This window comes from Pteropus medius, unplaced genomic scaffold (assembly GCF_902729225.1).
Source record: "Pteropus medius unplaced genomic scaffold, Ma_sr-lr_union100, whole genome shotgun sequence".
Classification (NCBI taxonomy): domain Eukaryota; kingdom Metazoa; phylum Chordata; class Mammalia; order Chiroptera; family Pteropodidae; genus Pteropus; species Pteropus medius.
This window is the reverse complement of record NW_024342648.1, coordinates 151,180-157,177: the sequence shown is the minus strand read 5'-3', so window position 1 is coordinate 157,177 and position 5,998 is coordinate 151,180. Positions and strand designations below refer to the sequence as shown.

At 51.7% G+C, this 5,998-nt stretch overlaps 1 protein-coding gene across 3 annotated transcripts in view; it reads right to left on the bottom strand.

Moving 5' to 3' along the window:
- ATP2B3 (ATPase plasma membrane Ca2+ transporting 3) overlaps window positions 1–5,998 on the bottom strand; it is a 64,210-nt gene that overhangs the window by 57,326 nt on the left and 886 nt on the right. For 2 of the 3 annotated variants that reach the window (XM_039866931.1, XM_039866934.1), the window contains exon 2: window positions 5,915–5,951. The exons of the other annotated variant lie outside the window; for it this stretch is intronic. The gene's annotated coding sequence lies outside the window, so the exon portion shown is untranslated. The remainder of the gene's footprint in view (window positions 1–5,914; window positions 5,952–5,998) is intronic. 3 annotated transcript variants of the gene reach the window in all.

The following is a 5,998-nucleotide window of genomic DNA, read 5'->3' as shown; positions in this document are numbered from 1 at the left end:
CCATCCGGGCCTGCACCAGAGATCACATGGACGGCAGTTCAGCAGAGAGCCCACTGCTCCACGGGCCTCGGCCCCAGTGCAGGGTTTGTGTCAAAACAGGCGTGTAGGGAGCCCAGCGTTGGGATAGTCCAGGGACCGACAGCGTTCCCGGGCCAGGCGCCAAAAGGTGACCACGGTGGCTCTTTTGAGCGTACCTTCACTCGGGCCAAACCAGAGCCGTGGTTCCCAAAGGGAAGCAAAAAGACCAAAGCCCTGTCCTCTGAGTCTCCAGCAGCAGGAATGGAGCCGGCCACCAGTGACTCTGCATCTCCCCGTCCCTTCCTCAGTTGCCAGCTCTGTTTTCCTGCTTCTTAATCAGGAGTGTCTGGTGTTCTTGAGCCGTCTGGCCATCCTCAGCTGTGGGCCTTTGCTTCTGTTCACGCTCTCCTGCCCACACCCGCCTCCCCTGCGTACCTCCGGAAGGACAACCTGCAGCATCTGCGGAGAGCCAGACGCCAGAGTCGGTGGGGAAGCACCGCCGCTCCGAACTCTAAAGAGGTCCAAAGAACGCGTGGCCCAATGCTTGATTTCGGGGGGAGGGACGAAGGGGATTCACCAAATGGTTTCGACGTTCAGCGGACAAAGAGCAAAGGAGTTTTGTTTTGCTTCGGGATTACTGAGCTGGGACCTGAAGGTCAGGCATTAAAAGGTACAAGGTTCAAGAGGTAAATATATGTTCATGGCACTGGAGCCCGCCGATGAGTCCACTGAACGGGGCATGCAGCCCAGAAACAGTCCCTCCCTATTACACATCAGAATCTGTGCTGAAGGACGCATCGCACACAAGTCAGGGGACAAACGATCTAATAAAAGAAATGGAGACGATGGGCTAGCACTCGGAAAAACGGTATACCTTGGATCCACACCTCATACTATTCCTCAAGACAAATTTCCTTTGGATTAAACAGGGTTCCGCGAACATGGCCCAACGGCCAAAGCTGGCAGCCAAGTGTTTTTGTGAATAAAGTTTTACTGGCACACAGCCACGCCCATTCATTTCTGTCATGTCTGAGTTTGTGCTTCTGTGCAGAGCTGAAAAGTCAGGACAGAGACCGTGCGGCCCGCAAAGTTGAAAATATTTAGTATCTGACCCTTTACAGAAAAGGTTTACAACCCCCACCCACCCAATTAAAGAGTTAAACATGTTAAAAACGCACCCCTCCACACACAAATAGGTCTCAGATTTCTGTAAGGGATTTTGTAAGCCTAGAAGCAATGGAAGAAATCACAAAGAAATCGTGAGACAAAGAATATGTACCTTTTGCATAAGAAAAATGAAAGAGGGCAAAAAACAAAGAAGCTTTAAAATTATTTTCAACAAGCATGCGAAACTGTCACTACCTTTCATGTATAAAGTTTATTTGAACCCACAAGAGAAACACTAGGACCTCAATAAATAAAGGTGAGGAACAGACAAATCACTAAAAATAAAAGACATATAACTAATAAACAAGTAGGAAAATTTTTACTTTCATAAGCAATTAAAGAAACAGAAACTAAAGCAGATATTTTGAACCAAGATATTCATGCTAGGTTTTTTTTTATTATGATACACTTGTAAGTTCAGGGTGAGCCAGCCCTTGGGGCACGCTGAAAAGCCCTTCTGGTGAACAATTTGGCAGAATGAACTTCTGTCTGGGCACCCCTGTTGGACAGAATGAGCATCACCCACCAAGGTGCTTAGCAGAGCCTCATGTATGAGAGCAAAATGAATCCGACTGCGTGGATCTCTACGAATAGCCAAATAATTAAGCGAATTACACTCTCTTGAGAGAATATTATTCATCCATTAAAAATTGTAATTACAGCCCTGAGGACCGCCCCGATACATCCTGGGTGCTTGATAAATAGCTGTTGAATGAGCGAATGATCATTTGTAGTTCCTTTTTTACGTCGTTCAAGTTTTTTCTTTGTTTTTGCAATAAGCACTTACTGTTTTTATAATCTTAAAAAAATTAAACTATATCCATTTTGAAAAAATTCATTTAGGAAGGGATTATATGAATAAAGAAAATGCTTATGTGAAGTAAAAAATAGATTACATAATTATGCCCATGGGATAATTACAGTAATGTGAAAATAAACAGCCTATGTAAAGAAAACGGAGTGGAAACAAGTCCAGTAAAATGGAAGCACTGTGTTTTCTGAATTTTCTATAAAGAGCATACAAGTTAACAGCATTATTTTTAAATGAAAAGAAATCAATGTTATTTAAAAAAAAAAACCAAGAGCCTCGCCCATCTGTGTAGAGCCACCCAGTTCCCTCCAGCATGCCCCAGTGAGCCAGCCTGAGCACAAGGCAGGGGCCTCATCACAAAGGAGCATGGCCAGATGCAGGTTTGTCCTAAGGTGATGTGCCAGGTCCACTGGAGTCAGCATGCTGCCGGACTGGGCCAGCCATCCCCACCTCGTGGTGGGCTGCTCTCACCTCCCTCTCCCACATGTGGACAGGCATGTGGGATGGACTTGGGGAGTGTGGCAAAGGCCCCCAGACTCTCCAGAGGGCAGACCGGCTGCCCTGAGTCATCCACATCTGCTTGATCCACTCCCTTTTCAGGACCCATGGCGGGTAGGCATGGAGGAGGCCTCGGGGTCTGTGCAAGGACTCAGGTCTGCATTGGCTTCGAAGTGGTGCTGTGTGACAGAACCTTCTGGAGTGACAGGAACGTTCTCTATCCGCACCATCCGATGCAGTAGCTACCAGCCACGCGTGCCTACTGAGCACTTGAAATGTGGCTAGTTGGACTGAGGAACTGAATTTTAAATTTTACTCAATTTTACTTACATCACCACTTGTGGCTACTGGTTACTGCATAGGACCGTGCAGCTCTAGAAAGTGCCTCGAGACTGTGGCTGCAGGAAAAAACTTCCCATTTGAATAAAAAGGTTCTCTTTTACTGAAGGACCTATGTACAGAACACCAAATTAGGCTCGCAACCCTTTCAAATAAGACACTCCCCGAGGACATTGACCATAGCGTCTCTTTCGCACAACTCTAATTTGGACCCAAGTCTCTGGAAACCTCTTATGCTCCTAGCCCCTTGCCAGTCCTCGAGGTGGGACTCAGGACGAACCTCCAGCCCTTTCCTCCTACCTCACCCCATGGCTCTGGTTCGGGTTCTGCCACCTACTCAGCCATGTGACCTTGACCTCGCCCCCCTCCCAACCGTTCTGGTGACGTGTGGGCTCAGATCCTGCTCTCCAGGCGGCACTCCCAGGCCCACTTCCAATACCTCCCACCCAACAGAAGGTGCACAGGCAGGGGAGGGCTTTCCAGCCAGGCACCACTTGGCCTGGCTTCCGCCAGCGCAGCCAGGGCGGGGAAGAGAGGAACAGTGAGGAGCTCAGGCCGCAGCTAAAGAAGTGGCCTTCTGAAAAATGACACGGGGCAGGGAGAAGACATCTGCATCTTCCAGGTCTCTGCCTGCTGCGCCCAGCAAAGTTGCAGCCAGAACCCAGCGCCTGGGCTCATCTCAGAGAGGGCACTGGTGCGCCTCCGGGGTAGCAAGCCCTTGGTTAGATGTAAGTGTCTTCCTTTGGTGCCACAGCCCAGGTCCCCAACTATCAGCTGCCATTCACGCACACACCGAGACTGCCCCTTTGCAGAGATACACCAGAGGGGCCATGCAAAGGATTTACTGAACTGCGAATTGTTTCCCAACCTGCTTCGGATTGATATAAATCCATGGTTTGTTCATTTTTCTCAGTGGGAACATGGGAGACACAGGTGGCTCAGCTTCTGAGCTTCAGGGTCTTTCCAGGGCTGGAGGTGCCCTTGACAATCAGCTCACATGCACAACGCTCCATTTTGCTGAGTTCAGCACAGACTTCTAGAGACTATGGAACTAGTGGCTACATGCACGGACCAGGCTCGGGAGCCTGAGGGCCTGTCTTCCAATCCTGATTTTACCATCCACTGGATCTGTGACCCTGGGTAAGTTGCCTAACCTGTCTGGGCCTCAATCTTCTCATCTGAAAAATGGGGATATAACAGCCGTTGCTACATTTGGTTGTTGTTTCAATAAGAGAGTGGATATCTGTGAAGCACTGAGAACGGTGCGTGGCACAAAACGAGTGCCGTTATTATTATCGCTATCGTTACCGACATTATTTGATGTGCTAGTAACCTCTGATAGAGACAGCGGCCATCAGTTAAATACGGACACTCTCAGTTTAAAATCGGAAGGGAGCGCAATGGGCTTAGCCCACATCCGTGCTGACAACTCACTTCGTAAGGTGGGAGGAAGGAAGCTGGGCCTGGCTTTGCTGCCTTCAAGAGTCCCAGCTGAAGATCAGCTCTCAAGGCCCCCAGAGGCCTAGGGCATTCTTATCTTGTCCACGAGGAAGGCAAAGGGGGAGTGGGGGAAGGGCTTAAGCTGACCCCAGCACGCTTTGGCTGAGAGAAGACATTCTGGGATGGAGAGAGCTCACTGAATCACTTCCGGGCCTCTCCTCACTTGCTTGCAAATGATTCAACCTCCGAAGCTCCAGCTGGGAATCCTGAAATGTCAGCGGGGGTCCACTGAGGCCCACCCTCCCACCTTCCCCAGGGCTGGAGCGGGGAAGGGACTTGACCAAGGTCACAAAACCTTCAGTACCAGAGCTAGCAGTAAGTCCAGGATCTCCCCCAAGCCTTCTTTGTCCCTCAGGGGCCTGCTGCAGTACCTTGGTGGCCGTGGTTGTAGCTCTCTCCCCAGCCCCGGCACTCTTAGCCTGGGGCTTCCTTCCCCATAGGACTGGCTTCCCTTCTGGCTCCACGCAAAGGCCCCTCCCACGCTACCCTAGTGCCATCTGCCTGCGTTACCTTCCCACATGTCTGTGCCAGAGCTGCCTGCCCCTTTGCTCAAACCACCTGGCAGCACTGGGCATGGACCAGGTTGATCTGAACAAGACTAGCTGCGTCCTTGGTCCTCCTCGTCCTCGAGGTTAGCAGCAGGGGCAATCAATACCCTGGGACCGCAACTGCCCAGCCAGCCCCTTCCGACACCCTCGGACCCTCTGCCAGGTCTCAGCAGAGGCCCGACGGGGACCCAGGCAGCCCCCAGCTTTCCCCTCTGCAGCGTAGCTCAGGCCAGGGTTCCCACTGCCCACGTCTGCATCCCAACTCCTCTCTCATGAGCCCCATGTCCTTGGTTTCCTCGGCTGTGAAAGCGGGCAATGAAAACAATGGCTTGCACTTGGAGTTGACGGCGAGACTCAGCTGCAGGGCCCAGGAACCGATTTAAAACCGTGTCTGGACCTGGGAGGCACTCCCGCTGCCAGGCCCATGGGAATGTCCCCAGCTATCCCATCATCCAGTCAATGCAGGGCCAAATCCCTTCCTCTCTTGTGGCCTCAATTGTTTCATCTGAAAAATGGGGGGAAAATCCAGGCCTTGCCTCCCTCTTCGGGTGAGTCTGCAGATTCAGTGAGGTCAAGGTCGCGAATGTACCACACAGAAATCTATGCTCACTCTGGGCCACGCCTGTGCTGAGCACTCGAGCAGCTGGCACAGATTAAGAACCGGTCCCTGCCTTAAGATGCTCACAGACCAGTGACAGCAGGGATGACGGCACGAAGCTAGTGGGCAAATGAGGGGGATGCCTGCCAGGAGGCACCCAAGTCCTTGAAGGGAGCCAGGGGAGATTGGAATGGCCAGAGTCAGGCTGGACTCAACCTCGGAGCCAACAGGGACCCACTTTCGATGGGGGTTCCCGCGGCCTCATCTTTGAACCAAGTGGTCCCACTCCTCTGCCTCTGGGAGTGTCAAGTGCCTGGTTGACGGATACTGGCCCTGCCCTAACCCTTGAAGAAGTGTTTCCCCACTCTCGCCCAGCTCTTTAGCCAGGGCCTCTCCAAAGTCCCCCTCCAAGCCCCCACTTTGCCTGTCACCCACCCTGAAATGGCCTGGCTGCGAAGCCTAAACCCAAGCTCTGCGGGGCCAGCTGAAGGAAGGAGACCAGGTCCGAGAGAGAGAGAG